Source organism: Myotis lucifugus, unplaced genomic scaffold, assembly GCF_000147115.1.
Source record: "Myotis lucifugus unplaced genomic scaffold, Myoluc2.0 scaffold_6, whole genome shotgun sequence".
Lineage (NCBI taxonomy): Eukaryota > Metazoa > Chordata > Mammalia > Chiroptera > Vespertilionidae > Myotis > Myotis lucifugus.
The window spans coordinates 6,079,540-6,099,996 of NW_005871054.1; the positions used below are offsets into that span (position 1 = coordinate 6,079,540).

Genomic DNA, 20,457 nt, shown 5'->3' on the forward strand with positions numbered 1-20,457 from the left:
TAGTAATATGCATTTAAGATTCTTTCATGTCTTTTCATGCCTTTTTATATCTCATTTCCCTTTAGTGCTAAATAATATTCTATTGTCTAGATGTATCACAGTTTATTTCTTCATTCATCTACTAAAGGACATCTTGGTTGCTTAATGAGTTAATCTCCACAGGCAGGGGGACCAGAGTAAATGGATATGATTAGGTTACTAAAGAGCCACCATATTATTTTTTACTTCTTTTGAAACTACATTCCTTTCCACATAAAAATAAGTAATGAAAAAAAATAAAGATTCTGTGAATCTCATCTAGAGCCTTATATGTACCCAAATAACAGATAATATGAACACACACACAAATATCACATTAGTAGCACAATATAAGTAGTATATTTATGCAATGCAATTTTAATTCCCTGAAGGTGTTACTGTCACAAGAAAATGTATTCTTCTTTCCATTGCTTCTTGATGAGAGTGATGTATCTCTTTTGTGATTAAAGAGACACCAGAATGTTTCTTTAATAATTTAATCAAGTGATTAAAGAGTAGCCTTCATCTGACACTTCTAGCATTCTGTGATTTTTATCAAAGTCAAATTAGTCTTTGTTTACAGATTATAAGTAATATGATGAAATAAAACAAAAAATACTTGAGTCTCTGTCACCTACATCATAACCTGTGCATACTATTTTTAAAATCCCTTAATGAAAAAAATTTTAGACAAAATTTCTACTTGATAAACAATGTTTGTTTATGCAAATGATAGTCATTAGATTTGGAATAGACATACATTTTTATAGTGTTTCTTTCAGGCAAACATTCACATGTCTAAAGTTTAAGATCTAATCAGTTTGATCTGACTGGTTTTGAGCCTAATTTTGAGAAATATGTTTCAATGCACACAAAAAATATAAACTGAAAGAATTTGTTAGCAGGAGTATACAGAAAATATGTACTTCTGAAAGATCACAACAAAATAGTTGTGAGGTTTATTTATTTTTTCATTTGAACCTTCATTCCAAACAGCCAAGACATGAAACATCATTGAGATAGTATCTTTTTCTAAGAAATGTTCAGTTCTAATAAAATATATTAAAGGATTCAGGGAAGACTTTTTTTGATTTCCTTTGTATTTGTACCTCTAAAAACAATAAATGTTGACAGTAAAGTTTATGCAAAATAGATATTTTGGGCCTAATTGCATAGTGAGAAGATTTGGATAGAATATCTGAGCCTATTTATTTGAGGGAAGCTTAGTGAAAACAATCAGGGAGTAATCTACTACAGGAAATTGAAATCCTTTTATAACTTTCCTCTTTACCCTCCCATCCCTTATCATTTCCTCCAGTGAGATGGAGAGGGAATAGAGCTACTTGGAACAAATTTAATGTTTAATGGAAACTTATTTTTGGTGAGAGATGAACTATACTATATAATAATTATCCTTTTATGAATAAAAGGAAGAAAAGAAGACAGGTTAGCAATAACCATCACCACTTTCTCATGTATCTGGCCTAATCATTGTCTCTTTTGATTAACTTTGATGTTCACTCTTACTTTGGCTCTCATTCTAAATTAATGAAATATGTCTTTTTCTCTTTCATTTTTTCCTCTTTTTCCTCTCTTTCATTTTATTGATGGTTTTATTCAGATTATGAGGTGATGACATTTTTTTTTACTATAAATCTATTTATTCTAGAAGAAGTGTGTAGTGGTTACCAGGATTCTGATTACAACTCCAGGTAATGGGAGAGAGGAGCATGAACACTAGAATCCACCTAATGAAGACTATAGCAGGAGTCTGAAAGGAAAACAAGATGGCGTTGTAGCAAGTGAAGCAGAGGAGCTAGACAAAGAGATAGCAAAACTGAAATAGCCAGATAGCCAGTTTGAAATGGCAAGAAGTTTTCATCTGACATCTGATGTTTATCAATTGCTAGAAGCTGCTTGGACTCTGGTGAAGAATGTGAGGTTACAGTCAAGGTCAGCGGGATAGAGTCCTATGATTGATTAGATATCACTCTCATGGATATAAGAAGAGAGAGCCATGACAAATATGCCTAGTGTTCCTGATCCCTTGCCTAAATAATGGGAGAATATATTATGGAGACCATGTAGCATTCAGTTTTGCATATTGGAAGTAATTCTAATCAGGCTATAGTTCCCCGCCTTCTAACAGGTCGATGAGGTATCAATTCAGGAACAATGGGAATTAAAGCTCTAATTTCTGTGGAAGTGAGTTTTCTGAATGGAGACACAGTGAGAAATGACAAGTAAAGCTTACTATAGAAACTCCATACCATTACCCTAAGCCCCCTTAACACCGAGTGCCCAAATGGTATACTTCCATTGATTGATCACTAATAAAGGTTCAGGCTGGAGTCAGATATTTGATGTCTTGAAAGCATCCAGTAATATAAAGTCTTATTGATCAACAGAATGACAGAGCTTGTTGATCAGCATAAAAGATAAAATGTATTCAATGGAGTGCCAAGCATTACTGGGACAGTGTTGCCAACATTTAAGCATGATAGCTTACAGATTAGGTCTGGATAAATGATATTTTGGGAACATGTAAAGGGTGAAATGATGGGCAGCAGCCTCTCAAGTTACTTGAAACTGTAACCAAGAACCAACTGGCATAGATGATGGGGTATTGTCACCAGAAACCTCTGCAAGTGGTCTTCAAAGTTTTGAAAATGGCACTTGAAATCTATAATTGCATTAACCAATGCCACCCCAATAAATTTAATTTAAAATGAAAAAAAATGTTGTTGGACAACTGAAGACTCCAATGCAAGCCCAAGTGGGCTCTTTTTCACATACCATCTTAGAGAAAGCCCCCTTAGCCCTTCCTGGTGCATAGAGTCACACTGTGGCTAAGGGCTTGGTCTCTGAAGTCAGACAACCTTTGAGTCAAATACTAATTCCATCAGTTAGTACCCAGATGAACTTTTAACTGGTTATGTGATCTTTCTAAGCCTGAATTTCCTCCTATGCAAGAAGATAAACTCAGCAACTCAGCTTTGAAGATAAACATAATAACATATGAAAAGTGACTAAGACAGTATCTGACATAATAAGACCTCAGTTAAATATTAGATTTAAGACAAACAGAACTGGCCAGTTTTTTTCAGTAGTTAGAACTTCGGCCTGAAGTTCTGATGGTTCAATTTCTAGTCAAGGGCAAGTACCTCGATTGCAGGTTCAATTCCCGATTTTGGTCAGGGCAGGTGCAGGAGGCAACCATGTTTCTCTCTCTATTTCTCCCCCCCCCCCTCCTCCCTCCCTTCCACTCTTCAAAAAAAAAAAAATCAATGGAAAAAAATATCCTCTGGTGAGGATTAAAAACAAAACAAAACAAAACAAACAAACAAAAAGGAATTGCCCTCAGGTGCTGTGAATGTTTAGGTTCTTTATTTATGAGCACTGATGTACCTTATAAGCACATGAGATTGCTTCTGTTGGCTTTAGGCTAGGAAGCAGGACCTGATTTGAGCTGAACTTTAGCCACAATCATTCTAGGCCAGATCACACTCTTGTGAGGTACCCAGCATTTAGGAGGTGGCATCTCCAGAATTAAATCTGGATGTGATGGCAGTAGTGCCCTTTCCCATTGTGGCTTCCAGAGCCAGCTTCCAAGAAGTAAACATGTTTGAGGGCCACTAGATTCCCACCTGATTAGAAACACCTTAAATCCTTGCCCCTAACTCTAGGACTGGACTGCCACAGGGTGAGATAAAGTAAACAAGGACTTTGGCAACTAGAAAAGAGAAGCTACCTACAGAAATTATAAACATTTCTCTCCCTTAAAGTGAATGTTTATACGGAAGAGTCAAGTCTGGTAAATTTACAATGATTTGTCATTAAATCATGATGAAGCTTAAAATCCCCAGAGGTCATGCTTACCATTTCATCACACACATTGCTCATCATTTTCAGAATGCCTACATGGGCTCTAAAAAGTGGCCCATGTGTGTTCACACCTGTAAGTCCAGGAATGCAATCTAAAGTTCCTGGTAGAGTTCTAAAGAGAACAATCAAGGACAAATCTCTTCTTCATTTCTTGAGCTTTTGCTCAAGACAAACAAATAACTCAAGACAAGCAAAGGACCCAAAACCTATAGGGCCCCACTGTGTCCTATTTCTCCTACAAGAGTAACAGAACTCTGAGATCAAGTAGTTCTAGGCTGGGATTTCTAGGAGCTGCAATGCAAGAAGATGATAAAAGTAAATTGATTGGCAAAATTAAAAAGCCCAGGTCCAACATCCAAATAAATCACCAGTCCACAGAGGCCAGGCTGAGAGCATGAATTCATATGTGATTTCATGGGTGGCAATTAGAAGAGAACACAGGTTCCAAGGCAGGATAAAGAAGAAAGTTGTTAAAAGTGTTGGGTAGCATGAACACCATGTTTCCCATATCACAAACTCAGTGAGAGTTTCATTCCTAGTGTGGCATAACATAGGCAGAAAATATGCACTTAACGTAAGTTGTAAGGACTTAGAAATGTGGTAATAGTATATACAGCTATGTCGGAAATCCCTCCTAATGAGGGAGTTCAACCTTTACCCATGTCCATGCTTACTTTATTTCACAATAATAATAAAGTTAGTGTGAAAGTCAAAACAAGCCTCCCATCCCTGCCAATGTTTCCCTTTTTCAAAAGGCCCCTGTATCTCTTTATCATGCATGCCAAATTTGAATTGCAGAAAGTAATTTCCACTAGCACTACATTATAAAAAGTACAACTACCAATGAACCAACTGTTGCAAAATGTCACAAGATATGTGAGAAAACCACATGGTTGGGAACTCGACACCACATCATCGTTCTTGGTGATAAACCAATTCATTGTTGTCACTGTAGGATACCAGGCAAGCTTGTTCCACATTATTTCTATCAATTTACGATGTAAAGTACAGTCACAGTACTCTGTCTAGGGGAGGGAATGAAGTAGATAAAATGCCAATTCTGCATAATAATGTGAGAGCCTGACTTCATTGTGGTTTTCTTGTATCATTGTAGGGATTATTATGAATTTGAATGGGGTGAAAGCATTTCTTTGGGAAAAGCAGGGGATGAGGAGTCTCAATTTGGGTAAAGGGAAGATCTCATGAGCCACCATCCTAACTTGGCTTTGTACATCTTTGTTAAATATCACTCTTTGGTCTTAGCCACATTTTTGTGGGAACTTTTGTACAACTGAATGGGCCTCCCATTCCTGAGCTAAGGAGACTAAGAAAGAAGGGCACCCCAACAGAAAAGCATGACCTTTGCTCAAGGAGAGTATTATATCAGCAAAGATATATTTAAATTAATGATGTTTTTTTTAAAAATCATTATTGTTGAAAGTATTACATATGTCCCATTTTCCCCTACAATGACCTCTTCTAGCCACCTCTCCTCCCCCCCCAAGACCTTCACCACCCTACTGTCTGTGTCCATGGGTTATGCATATATGCATGCAAGTTCATTGGTTGATCTCTTCCCACCCTCCTCCACCTTCCCTCTGAGATTCTGCAATCTTTTCCATGCTTCTATATCTCTGGGTCTATTTTGTTAACAAAACAACATAATAATGTTTTAGTATACCAAGTTTAAAAATTTACCTCTGAGTAAAAAAGTTAACTGGGGCATCCCAAGCAAGAGAAGCATGGCCATGATTAAATGGAATAGAACCCTGCTTGAAATTTGTTTGTTTTTCTGTCAGTTCTATAATGCTTCAACTTAAGCAAACACTCTCAATATATAGTTTTTACTTTTTGTTAAATAATGGTAAGTGTATATCTTATGAGTATGCAACTCCATGAATTCTCACAAATCAAACATACCTATGTAGCCAACACTCAGAAAAGGATACAGAACATTACCTTCCCATCACTGCCTTCTCATAAGCCACCATCCTAACTTGACTTTGTACATCTTTGTTAATTATCTCTATTTGGTCTTAGCCATATTTTTGGTTCTTTAGTCTAGGGCTAATGACTCCATTGGAGTGCAGTCTAGGGACAATTGTGTGGTTCTGGGGGAGCTGTGAGGGGGCAATACCTGAGACATAGCAGCAGTGGGGTGTGGATCTATAGCATAGAGCATAGGTCAGCAAACCTGCTTTGTAAGGGGCCAGATGGTAAACATTTTTGGTTTGATGGGCCATCATGCCTTTGTTGAAATGCTCAATGAACGTCAGTGACTGCATTCCAGTAAAACTTTACTTGTTAAAATCAGGCATTGCACCCTAGCTGGTTTGGCTCAGTGGATAGAGCGTTGACCTGTGGACTGAAGGGTCCCAGATTCTATTCCGGTCAAGGGCACATGCCTGGGTTGCGGGTTCGATCCCCAGTAGGGGGCATGCAAGAGGCAACCGATCAATGATTCTCTCTCATCATTGATGTTTCTATCTGTCCTCCCCTCTCCCTTCCTCTCTGAAATCAATAAAAATATATTAAAAATAAAATAAAATAAAAAATAAAACCAGGCATTGGGTTATACTTTGTTAACCCCTAGTGTAAAACAAGCAATATCTGTGGGATATGGGATAGTACATGAAGAGCATAAAAAATATCTTCTCCCATTCAGTGGGTTCTTTTCGTTTTATTATTGGTTTCCTGTGCTCTGAAAAAAACTTTTTAGTTTGATGTAGGTCCATTTGTTTGTTTGTTTTTTCTTTTATTTCCCTTGCCAGAGGAGATATATAGGATTTTTACTTAACCGTAGTGTTAAAAAATGTTTTCAACTAACACTCACCATTTTTTGCTCCTACTGATGGGGGAAAATAATATACACTTGACTGTTTCTTGAAGCTACTTAGAAAAAAAATGATACATGATGTACATTCATAAATGCTGAGTATGTAATTATTAAATAAAACACTGATAACTATTAAAAAAATACTTCAAGAGGAGAACCATGTAAAATCCTGAACCTTGCTCTAAAAGGCAGTAAACTCATATATTGGCTATCTGGAACTCTACGAGGCAGCCTTATACTTATATTTGCTTATTTCTATCCTTGGTCTAGTTTCTAACTTTCAAAATAATGCAGAAGTCAGCAGCAAGTTTGGAAATATCCAGAAGCAAGACTATTTCTGTTATATTTAGCAACATCGCTTAAGGAAAGCACTCTGGATTTATTTTATAAATCTCAAATTCATTAAAAGCAAAGTTTTGCTCAAATAAAATAGTCTATTAGCAATGGAATTTGTATAAATCTTGAGTATTTCTACATTGGACAATTTAACCATTAATTTGAAGTCCATTATATTATGTATTGAAAAGAGAGACACCGTTAAACCTAGCAACACATTCCTTCCACTTTTTAAAGCCACTGGTCATTTTAACATGCTTCCATTCAATCTGTTTTCAAAAAGCTAATCTTGTTTTGGGACCTGATGAAATGGTTTCCACCATTAATGTGTTAGATCCTTTATGGTCTTGGCAGAGGGTGTTATAATGTCTGCTACAGAAATACCAATCATGAGAGAGAATAGTGGAATTTCTGTGAACTTCCTGTTTAATCAAAGAATGCTTAACCTACTTAATTTGCTTTTTAGTATTCCTTCAGAAAACTATGAAAACATGTAGGGATATCTGAAAATTAATGTGCTTTGACAAAATTCAAACAACCATTGGACATTGCCTTACAATATTTATTGAGTATCCATTGAGTTAATTTTTGAGATTATCTTTTACAACTGGGAAAATAGCCATATTATTTTCTTTGTCCACAGAACAGATTAAGCATCAGGTTTTTTGTTTTGTTTTGTTTGTTTTATTTTTTGCCATAGCACTAAAAATCATAAGATTACCCCACCAGTATGTAGGTCATCTTTGACTCTTCATTTTCTCTTTTCCTGTATTGAAAATATATGTACTATCTATATATTCTTCTGACTAACCCTACTACCTGCTCTCTACTCCCCCAAAATGTCACTTCTCAATTATATTGTTGCAATAGACTCCTACCAGTTACCTTGCTTCTAAAATTATTCCTACTGCATTCTGTTTCTCACAATAGCTGGAGAGAGACCTTTAAAACACAGACTAGATGTTGTGTTTTAAATCAGTTCAAAGCCCTCTCACAGCCTTCATTTCCTTCCTTATTTCATCTATATGTTCACACTTATTTTATATATTAGTTTGTCTTTTCTATCAATTAGAATAAGTTCAGTGGAAGTAAGGAAAGTGGGTATGCAGGGAAGGAAAGGAAGGAGGGGTAGAAAAATCTCCTTAAATTATTAGATATAAACACATTCCTCTACTTATTTGACAATTTGTTATTTTGGGGATGCGATCTATGCTCATTATTACCCTATCAAGGGAATGAGTCCTTCACACCTTCAAAGGATATGCATTTGAATGGGTGAATTTAGCGTTCTGAGTAGAATGTGCTGCAATTGACACATTTGTTTTTTCTTGGTGGTAATTTTTAAGGACAAGAAAATGCTCACCTCCCCCTCCCTTCCAGACACACGCACACAAGTCTTTCCCCAGGTAAACTTTGCCTCTGTCTTTAAGTTCACTGGTATTTTTAAACTACATGGAGACTCTAAAATCTTTCTTTCCTAATTCCAAGTTGATATCCATTGTCATGTTATGTGGAGCATATGGATTATATAACTACTATTATTCTAGAAAAAATAAATTAATGTAGTTGGTTCAGACTGCTATAAAATATACCAATGGCTGCATGTCTTATTAGTAAACACAGAAATTTATTTCTCACAGTTCTGGAGGCTGGGAAGTCTAAGATCAAGATAACGGAGGCTAATTTGGTTCCTGGTAAGAGCTCCTTTCCTGTCTATGTCTTCATATGGCAGAGAGAGGGGGGTCGGCTCTCTAGTGCCTCTTCTTATAATCTTATAAGGGCACTAATCCACTTATGAGTAGCTAACAAGGCTGGCTGGCCTTATTCACAATTTTCCAGAAACATAGAAATTGTCCCCTGGTAGGATGTTCAAAATATTAACATTTTTCACTTAAGGCCTAATTACCTTCCAAAGGCCCATCACCAACTAGGACCACACTGGAGATTAGGGTGTCAAGACATGGATTTGGGGGGGGACACAAACATGGAGTCCATAACAGTGATCCACTGCAGATTCCAGGCAATAGGATAAAGCAAAAGTATTTACTTAAACATTTCCAAAAAAAAATATTAGTCCCTAAGCTCACTGCATTAAGTTAAAAAAAAAGCAAAATAATAAAGAATTGTATTTAATGTTTAAGACATTAATTTTAAATCAGATTAGAACAAGCACAGCTTTATATACAGTAATCTCCCTTATCCACAGGGGTTTAAAGAACCCAAGTGAATGCCTAAAGCCATAGATAATACCAAACCTTATATATAGTATTTTCTTTCCTATACATACATAGCTATGACAAAGTTTAATGTATAAATTAGGCCCAGAAAGAGATTAAGGGAAATCTCAAGAGACTGTAGGATACCAGCCTAGTAACATCACCATCGCCATCTTTAGGTCTGAAGAGGTGGGAGTAGAGACAGGTTACTAATGATGGGGTTAGGAGGGAGAGAGAGCACTTCGTGTAGATGCTCACCAGGTAGAGCTGTGATCTTCCCTTAAGGATTCAGCCAGATAATGACCGAGCTACCACTGTGCGTTGGGGTAATAAATGTCCTGACCTCACTCTCCTCCCTCAGATCTCCTACCAGAGTTCCCCACAGACAAAATATGATGTAGTCCACAGAGTTCAACTCCTGTGGCATAACTCAGAGCAGGGAAAGGTGGAGACTGAATTGGGAAGAATAAATGGGATAATTGTACCATATGCACCCAGTCAAATGCAATTAGAATTTGCATTGTCTATGATATTGAGCAAGTGAATACCCAAGTGTCAAATCATTGTTCATTCACTCAAATGAGCTTGAAAATTGTCAGGCACCCCATAAGTCACTGAAAAAATGTGTGTGTGTGTGTGTGTGTGTGTGTGTGTGTGTGTCAGAGAAAGAGAGACATTATTACCTTCATTACCTTGTGAGTTTTTGTGTGTGAATAGCATAATTTGAAATAGCGGAATGGAATGAAATGGGGAGTAGCTAACAAGGCTGGCTGGCCTTATTCACGATTTTCCAGAAACATAGAAATTGTTCCCTGGTAGGATATTCAAAATATTAACATTTTTCACGAGTCAAGTGTTTGGTTCTCCCTGCCTGCAACTTAGAGCATTGTTGTCCCAAGTGGAATTCATTAGCTTAAAATAGAACCTTTGAGCCAAATTGCTCGCTTCCATGAGCAAGCAATTCTGCTTTGTTTTGTCATAAATGCTTGAGGAGCAGTTAAACATCTGCAAGTTCAGATGATACTCAGAACAAATGATCCACAATAATCAGTAACTCCAGGCAAAGATAAATCCAAATTTGTATTATCTTTTCAGGAAATCAACATAAGCTAATCAAATCAATCCCTGAACTGTAGTAAATATTTAATGAATAATTAGGCTTTTTTGGTGTTGTGATGCATTAATGGCATGTGATTTCTAAAGGCTACAATTTCAGTATGTATTTTTCTTGAGACCTAAAATTAAATTGATATTGATATTTCTATTTTCATTTCAAAAAGAATATAAAACTTAGAATGAACTGTAAAATATATCAAGAAGGCATTTTTAAAACCATAAGATAACAAGTTCTGGGACCTTAGAATTGTTTTCTTCCTAGAAATCAAAACCCAATAAATTTAATACTCGGTCAAAATAATCAGTGAGTGAATAGTGAAGGCAAGATATCTGTGACTTCACAGAGCACATACCAGTGTACATGTGCTGAAAGGACATTCATTGCCAGTGTATAGGCATCATCAACCATGTAATCTGCATCTCCATTACTTAAAGTCACTTTAGAAAAACCACCTGTACATTTTAATTTTTCTTTTCTTTTTAATTGATTTTTATAGAGAAGGAGGAAGGGAGGAAAAAGAGAGAGAGAGAGAGAGAGAGAGAGAGAGAGAGAGAGAGAGAGAAAGAGAGAGAGAGAGAGAGAGAGAGAGAAACATAGATCAGTTGCCTCTCACAATGGCCCTGACCAGGGATCAAACCCACAATTCTGATGCATAGAGGAAACTCCAACCATCTGAGCCACACCAGCCAGAAAAAACCACCTCCAGTTTTTGTCAGTCAAAATATTACATTGGATTTTTTTCTTCAGAATCAGGTAGTATGTGTGAAGATTAAAATCAATGCATTACTATCTTTCATAAATAAAAAAATTGTTACATTTTCAGTTTAGTGATTCATTATTTTGTTTACTGTATTCAATAAGAAAAATAAGCATACAAGACTGTGCTGAGCTTCACAAAGGTATATATTTTATTTGTGATTACTATTTGATTTGTAAAGCTTTTTAATCTAGCCCTTTGTGCTCTCCACCAGGACAAAATAGGTTTTTATATTTTAAAATTTATTATATTCTTCTATTCTAAACTTGATTCCTTACTTATATAGTGAAAATAGGCTCACTTAGATTTAATTTTAATATATATTTTTTTCTTGCTTGCAAAACATTTATAAAAGCTTTGAACTAAAACAGAGATAAGAAGTTTGACCAAATTTTAATAGGCTCCCCCAAAATCATCTGAGCTTCCTAATATGACATATAGTAAGATAAATGGCTGTAATTGTATTGACCTGCTCACCTGGCAGAGCCATTTAAACTTGGTTGCCATGGAAAACCATGCTGAGAATGAAAAAGCAGGAGAAATCTAATTTAGTGCTAGGCTAGTCAGTGCCTCCAAGACTGGTTTCCACTCTCTTTTCCTTGGAATTGTTTGCTAGAGGCCTCGGTTGTATCATATTTTCTCCAGAATAACACTTCAGAATGTTCTGCACACAAATATACATTTCCTCTCTTTGCCATTAAACAACTGTGTAATAAAGCACCCTCTTTGACATGAACAACAGACAATTTTGACTATTTACTTAACTCTACATATAATATTAGCAGAAAATTGCCATTTTGTGGTCTTTATATGTCTTGACTTCTCAGTAGAATTCAATACTGTTAACCACTCTAACTTATGAGAGTCTCCTACTTGGATGTAGATGCTGCTGTGCTCTCCTTTGTCATTTTTACAAGCTTGTCTCCTTGTACTCTCTTGGTAACTCAGAACTCAGACTTAACCCTCGTCTTCTACCATTCAAAGGTTGTTTTTTCTCATGGGATGGCATCTCCACTGGCTTTGATTGGCACCCATATACTAATGATTTTCAAAACTTTATTTCTAGGATAAACAATTCTTCAGAACTCCGGGACAACCTATTTCAACCTCTATATATAAGCGTTCTACTGGGATAACTTAATGACCCACATCTAAAACTAGATATGGGTCTCTTTCCCAGTGTGCTATACCTCAGGGAATACTATCAATGGCCATCCAATTATACAAGTCAGAAACCCTGGATATATTCTGGAGTCCCTTTTCCCCCTCAAGGCTAATCCAGTAATCCACCCTGTTGACTCTTCCTTCAGAATTTATGCCATCTCTGTTTCTTTCTTTCCTCTCCCACTACTACCACCCTAGTGAAGACCACAACAATCCTTCTGCCATGCTTCCCTCTCTGATACTATTGCAACAGCCTTTTAACTGGCTTCCTCTATCTACTTCCAATAACTATTCAACCTATAGACTAGTTATTTAAAAATCATGAACCTGACCTAGCCAGTTTGGTTCATTGGATAGAGCATCGGCCTGCGACTGAAAGGTCCAGGGTTCCATAGCGGTCAAGGGCACATGCCCGGGTTTCAGGCTCGATCCCCAGTAGGGGGCATGCAGGAGGCAGCCGACCAATGATTCTCTCTCATCATTGATGTTTCTATCTCTCTCTCTTCCTCTCTGAAATCAATAAAAATCATGAACCTAAATTTATCAGACCGTACTGCCACCCCTTTATTGAAATAATCCATTGGCTTCCTACTGAGTTTATGATGAAGACCATGGTTTTCTAGATCTTATATGGTCTTGCTCCTTCCTCGTCCTTGTCCCCTCAGTTCTCTGCATGCTAGTCACACTGGCTTCTTTAAGATCTTGAAGAACTGATGTCTCTTACATCACAGAATCTTTGGCCACTTTTCCTGGAATACTTCCTCTTCCCCTTGCATGTTTTTTCTTCATGTATCAGCTTATTAATAATCCTATCAGAGAAGACTTTCTTTTTGTAAATGATAAACATCATCAAAGTCTGCTGAAACAGGGATGAGAAATAAAGATTGCAGTACTTATACTCAACATGTTGCCATTGTAAGTTTAATTTTTCCAGCCTCAAAAATTAAGTTTAGGAAATGTCTATTCTTGCGCAGGACTGCACATCTAACTAAATAATTTGCTTAGATTCTCGAAATTTAACAAATATTTTAATATAGGTGAAAAGATTACATTTGTAATAAGTGCAGTATACATTGGATATGGATGAATCATGTATTTTTTTCTAAGCAGAACTTGGTGTCAGAATGGAATGGAATGGAATAGAATGGAATGGAATGGAATAAAATATAATTAAAATGGTTTATGGTCTCACTTGGGAGACTGGAAGGTGGAAGGTGGAATCCTTCTAAAGGAGAGCTAAGTTGCTTATAGAGGAGGTTATAACAGTCCCAGGCTTGGGAGTCAGAAGACCAGTGTAGTTTCTAATACTTACTTGGTAGACTTTGGCTAAATCACTATCTTTATACACCTTGGTTTTCCACTTGAAATAAGGGACATAAATTGGTTTTAATCAATTTCTTTATGGATATCCCTGTGTAAATTTCTTCATATTTCTAGTGTTTGTGGTTCACTGAGCATCTTGGACCTATGGGTTTATCAAATCTGGAAAAAACCTAACCATTATTTTTTCAAAGAATTTCTGTCCCTTTGGGCCTCCAATTACAAATTTTTACATTGCTTTAAGTTGTCCTACAACTTAATGATGCTTTCATCATTTTCACCAGTCATTTTTTTCTATTTTATTTTTCAATTACTTATATTATTCCTTTGTTCTCTCTATAATGTGACTTTTCCCTAGATACTTTCAATATTTTTTTATTGTTGGTCTTCAGGAGTTTGACTGTGATGTACCAATTGTGGGTTTTTTTTTCTTATTTGCTTTTGTTTGTCCTTGTTTGTTTATTTTAATAATTATCATGTACAAAGCACACTGAGCTTTTTAGATTTTTTGTTTCATGTCTTCTGTTATTTTCCTGCATTATACATCCTAAGAAGTAGCTACATTCTTTATTTAAACAACCATTAAACAACTGTGATGCTTTTCCTTTCCAAAAAATAAAAATGAAGAAGTTTCAAAGAAGAAGGTGGAGGAATAAACAAGTATTACATATTATAGGATATTCTACAGCCAGCTCATTCCAACTGTGGATCAGCTTTATTTAGTAAAGATATATATAAAACCCCAATGTATGAATACTGTGCCCACCTTTCATCATCTCTACAAGTGAAAATGTGATGCAGGGAAAATTTTCCATTTTTCATGGTAGCCAATTGCATTCCTAACAAGACAGAAACTAAATTCATGCTTCAAGTTCCCATTTAAAACTATAAGACAAAAGCTAATTGCCTTTTTAATGTGGATGAATTTTACATCATTCCACATAATAGTCTTAAGTTATAGTATCCTACTCACAGGGGTAAAACTTTATCACAAAGTAGTTCCACTATAATAGTCCTTGTAAGAATAATACTAAAAACTAACCTATAATTTTGGTATTATTTATACATTTCCTTCAAGTAGCATATGGGATAAAAAAAGAACTTTGGAAAGTGTAAAGTGGCATATACATTTAAGATGATAACTTTGTTGTTTCAAGTTCTAAGTACCCCACCCACATTCTGCTTTATACACCATCCACATTGATTTCAGGTAATAACTGTTTGTCAACACTCAAGGTTACACCAAAGTAAATTTCTACAAGGAAAGTGTGTTTCATTTTATTTTACTGATTATATACATAAATTGAATTAGTTAGAAATTAATACATCCCATATTCACTTAATGCAGTTTAGGTGGAACTACATTACTAATTCATGCCAAAAAATGTCTCTTATTGCAGTCGAAGAGAATTAGTCTCAAATGTCACACCTAACAGCATTAGCTCTCAAAATACCACAGTTGGTTATGGAAATGAAATACATCACAGATGTTCACAAAATCTACCTAATCATTCCAACATTTTAATTCAAAAGAGAGAACAATTGGTTTCCTAAGGTGAAAGGCTTTTGGGAACAGGATGAACCTAATGAAATGCAAAATGTTTACTAATATTTAGTAACCCAAAAGTTCCCAACTCAGCTATAGCTAAAAATCAAGAAAAGGTCAGTTTTAACAGAATATCTGCCAGGTGCCTAATAGTTCTCCCCAAAGAGTTATTAAAAACCAATAAATATTGTTTAAATTGTAAAATTTAGAGAACTTCAAAGAACTTGAGAGACAATATGAGGTTTTCTTCTTGCAGTTTCATTTTATTAAAAATATTGCAAAGCAGGGGGAAAAAATCAAAACACAGCATATAGACACTCAAAATTCCTATGGGTATAGCCCCCTGTGTCATTTTCAATTAGACAGCACAATCTGACCATTATGCAATTAAGTCAATAGTTTTTATTCATGTTAAAATCAGATTGACCCATCTATATATATAAAACCCTAATATGCAAATAGACCGAACGGCAGAACAGCAGAACAACCAAACAACTGGTCACTATGACGTGTGCTGACCACCAGGTGGCATATGTGGAACCTGGTGGGCATTGGCCACAGTGGGATGGTAGAGCAGGTGAGCAGGGACGCCAGACCAAGGCGAGGCACTGGTCACTGTCATCAGGGCGAGCCTCTGGTGGTTACTGAAAATTCTTTGCTCCTGCTTGCTGTGGTCCCACCAGGTGCTCACACCTGCTGCTGGCGCCGGCCCCGCTCGCACCCGCTGCCAGCGCTGGTCCTGATAGCTCGGTGCTGTCAGCAGGTACGAGTGGCAGCCCCAATCACCCCTGAGAGCTTCTCCATCTCCCCCTGCTCCTGAGGGGCGACTAGGGCAGTAGCTGCAGCTCACACCTGCTGACAGTACTGGCCCTGCTTGCACCCACTGCTGGCACCGGCCCCAGTCTCTCTGCACCCTCAGTGGATGTGAGCGGGCAGGCGCTGTCAGCGCGTGGGAGCAGCAGCGGCAGCAGGGGCTGCCGGCAGACAGGGGACCAGGAGCCACCGTGTGAGGGGCCAGGTGGGGGCACGGAGGATAGGCTGAGACCTGACCCTGTGCCCACTGCAGCCTTGCGGCCCACAGTTCCTTTCAGGGTGCACGAATTTGTGCACTGGGCCCCTAGTGTATAGAGGTAGATATAATAAGTCAGTTTTCAAATGTCTTAAAACTATATTCCTACCAAATATAGAAAGTGTTCGGTAAATGTTAAAATAATACTATCATTATCTTTTGAATTTATGAAAACTTGACCCCTTGACTATATTATAGAGTTAAAATTTGGTCAAAAATTGGTTTAAGTTATGTAAGTGTTCACTGATTTCAGAAAAGAATGCCTGATAAAATTTACCTGATTTTTACTGGCAACTACTCAGTCTATAAGAAATATTGGCATGTTGAATGATTTGCCAATCCTCCAAACTGCTTACAGTTATATAAGAAGAGCAGCAGTATAAAATTGTGGCTCAGAGGAAATAGCTCTGGACCCTGCATCTTCTTGGATAAATAGTTGAGGTGGGTGATCAGCTGATCTCAAACCTCCCATCCAGTTAGGTGATAAGGAAATTTAAGAGTGTGTTAGATACAGGATATTCTACCTACCCAAACAACCTGCTGATTGGTGTCATTCTTCAATCCGTTTCCATCTAACAGCCCAAGTTATGTTTTATCATGAAGCTTAATGATCCCACTTTGCTATTAATGCCTCTTGGTGTACTTACTATTGCTTTTAGGATTAAATTTAAATGCTTACTATATTCTACAGGAACTATATAAAAGCATTCATGACTAAGGGTGATAGGCATAGTTTATGGAGCTAAATGGCCCAGATTAAAATTTTAGTTGTACCCTTTTCTAGCTGAATGAGTTGAGGACTTAGTTAAGCTATCTGAGTCTCAGATATTTTATCTGGAAATTAGGATAATAGTAGTAATGTCTGCCTTGTGGACTTGTTTTATGTTTTATTTTGGTTTGGTTTTAATCTTTTTAAATATATTTTTATTGATTTCAGAGAGGAAGGGAGAGGTTGGGAGAGATAGAAACATCAATGATGAGAGAGAATCATTGATCAACTGCCTCCTGCAGGCCCCTATTGGGGATGTGCCCTGACTTGGAATCAAACACTGACCTCCTCCTTCATGGGTTAACTCTTAACCACTGAACCACACCAGCCAGGCTGGCCTTGTTTTATTTTTTTATTTTTATTTTTTTAATATATTTTATTGATTTTTTACAAAGAGGAAGGAAGAGGGACAGAGAGTTAGAAACATCGATGAGAGAGAAACATCGATCAGCTGCCTCCTGCACACTCCCCACTGGGTGTGTGCCCGCAACCAAGGCACATGTCCTCCACCAGAATCGAACCTGGGACCCTTGAGTCCACAGGCTGATGCTCTATCCACTGAGCCAAACTGGTTAGGGCCTGGCCTTGTTTTATTAAATGAATCTATCTATCTAATCAATCTACAGATGAGAGATATGCATTCACAATAATATTGCAAGAAGACTTGTTAGAACAGTACTTGGCACACATTAAGCATTTTTTTAAGTTTTAGTTCTATACTTTTAATTGTTTTTATTATGTGTTATTAGTTTCTGTTTGTCTTTCTAATATTTTCTTTTTATTTCTTCCTTTCTTTCTTTCTCTTTCTTTTTTTGTTAGCAGCACTATGCAGTTTTATTAACCATTCAAATACAGTAGCATCTGGTAAGATTGAGACAGAATTAGGATTTAAAAGTGAACTGATAATCAGCATCTAACAATTTAAAAGAAGCCACTACATACTCTTTCCACAAACATGTTTTCACAGAGCCAATACAGTGCTAACCATTGACCCAGCACACCAAGTGTACTGATGTAGAAAAGATACAAGAAAACTAGCTACATTAGGAAGACTTTAGAAAAAGAGTAAAACATTTTCAGTTTCTCCCCTAAAACAACATACAGTCTGAATCTACCTATGGTCCTATAACAGCTTCTAGAATATTTGTCAGGAGGGCAAAAATAAAATGACACTGGCGAGTAGTCTTTGGATATTTAGGAAGGTGAGGGAGAGAAAGTTAGTTCTCAAAATGAATTAGTCAGCTTCAGTCTCATCAGCAGGATCTTGGGATTCTTTGTTCTTCCCCAGTGTTTCAATGCATCTCTCCATTTTCTTTGTTGGCTTCCATTCTGTGGGTCAGTTTTTCTGCTATTATTTCCCTGAAGTTCTCTTCTATTGCTTTCTGAAGCACCTCTTTCTCATGCTCTCGTTTCTCAGCAAGCTGCTTCAAGACCTCAGCTTCATGGGACTTGTGTCTTTCTTCTGCAGCTTATAATTTCTACTGAATTTCCTCCAGGGAAAGATCCTTCTTCTTTGGTGGGGAAAGGGGAAATTCTGGGATGGATTATTTTGCTGGAGGGCTGAGAATCAGCTCAAAAGCCTGGCCTGAAGCATGTTTCTTCCACCTGGATATCAGAAGAAGCCATGGTGAACAGAAGATAAGAGCCTGGCAATATATTCTACACAACCCACTGGCAAGGGAAGTCTGCCCAGCCCCAGCTGCCTGGCTGCACTGAGCACCAGCAGACCGAGAGCCCACAAAAGCGACAAACAGCTCCCTGATCTTTTCTCATGCCATTCTTATCCCTTGCTATGCCCCAGTGACACAACATCTTTTTGCTCCTCAAATATACCATGTTTTTCCCTGTTTCCTTTGCCTGAGGCACAGTCTCCCTGCTACAGGCGGTTAACATCTCACCTTCAGTCTCATCTATGATTCTTCCTCATGGAGGCCTTCCATGTTCTTTTCCTTCATAGAGTTTTTCAAAGTTATTATTATTCAACTACTTGTATGATTGTTTTATTTCTGTCTCTCTTACTGGCTGGACTGAAAACTCTCTGATGACTGGCACTGTAGTATCCCCCTGCTAAATGGATGAATGATTGAATGAAAGCCATCATATGGATATGTTTTGAAGGAATGAATGAAATAAAAGAGACATTTGTAAAGACGGTTACTTTAAGAGAAAAAAGCAGAAGCGACAAGAAAGGTGGGATAAGCTTTTACATTAGCAAGCTTTGCCTATGGCAGTGGTTCTCAACCTTCCTAATGCCGCGACCCTTTAATACAGTTCCTCATGTTGTGGTGATCCCCAACCATAAAATTATTTTCGTTGCTACTTCATAACTGTAATTTTGCTGCTGTTATGAATCGTAATGTAAATATCTGATATGCAGGATGTATTTTCATTGTTACAAATTGAACATAATTAAAGCATAGTGATTAATCACAAAAACAATATGTAATTATATATGTGTTTTCCGATGGTCTAAGGCGACCCCTGTGAAAGGGTCGTTCGACCCCCAAAGGGGTCGCAACGCACAGGTTGAGAACCGCTGGCCTATGGCATCATCTTAGTGACCTACGAATATTCCCTGGACCCTCAAAGATCATTCTTGCCTTGATCCTCTTAGGCTCTCATCCTACTCCCCTAGTCCTGGACTTCTCTGACTCAGCTCTTCCCATCTGTTTAATCCTTTACTTAATCATTTAGCACCAACTCTGATTTCTGCATCCTAGAATTATTTTTCTCCTATTTCTCTGGTGAACCCTTATGGACAGCATTTTTGCTCTAATACAGTCTAGCTGTTTACACCTTTGGCAATCTTGCAGTTTGCTTTTGTTTGCACTTCCCATGTCTACATCTAATCTCTCTCTCTAGGGAAATCAGTTCCTCATGTACCAATACATATCCTGATAGCAAAAGGGACATGAGAATAATATCAGAGTTAGCAATCACAACCCAGCTAACAGGTCTAAGATAGGTGACATAATTATCAACCCAGAGGGCCAGCTTTTATTGACATTGGGACAGAAATTGAATCTGAACATGGACTTCCAGTGGAACATATGCGGTAGACTGAGAAATTGTGGAGGGGCTCATGTAGGTCAGGCCATGCCCCAGCAAGTGGCACAAAAGCACATGGAACACAACCTTTTTCTCCCTTACAAGTTGGTCTACAGCTGCTCCTAAATATATCAACTTCAAGCTGTATATTGAGTAGGAAATCCATCTCTCTCATTGTCTGAAGCATATCTCAAATTTGACAGAAAATATAACACATGCATACAATTGTGTTAAGGGATCATTCCTGAAATTTTCAATTTCTAGTTATTTCTCATATTCAAGTTGTCTGGAGAGTTTTGGGGCTCTATTCTCATAAACTAACCTGCCAGGCTTTGTACAAATGATTTTACTTTTTGTTTTTTAATATTAGAATTCT

General features: G+C 37.2%; 1 pseudogene; it reads right to left on the bottom strand.

Annotated features, from left to right (window-relative positions):
- Nucleotides 1-18,267: 18,267 nt before the first annotated feature.
- LOC111823643 lies at nt 18,268-18,704 on the bottom strand (annotated as a pseudogene).
- Between the last annotated feature and the right edge of the window lie 1,753 nt (nt 18,705-20,457).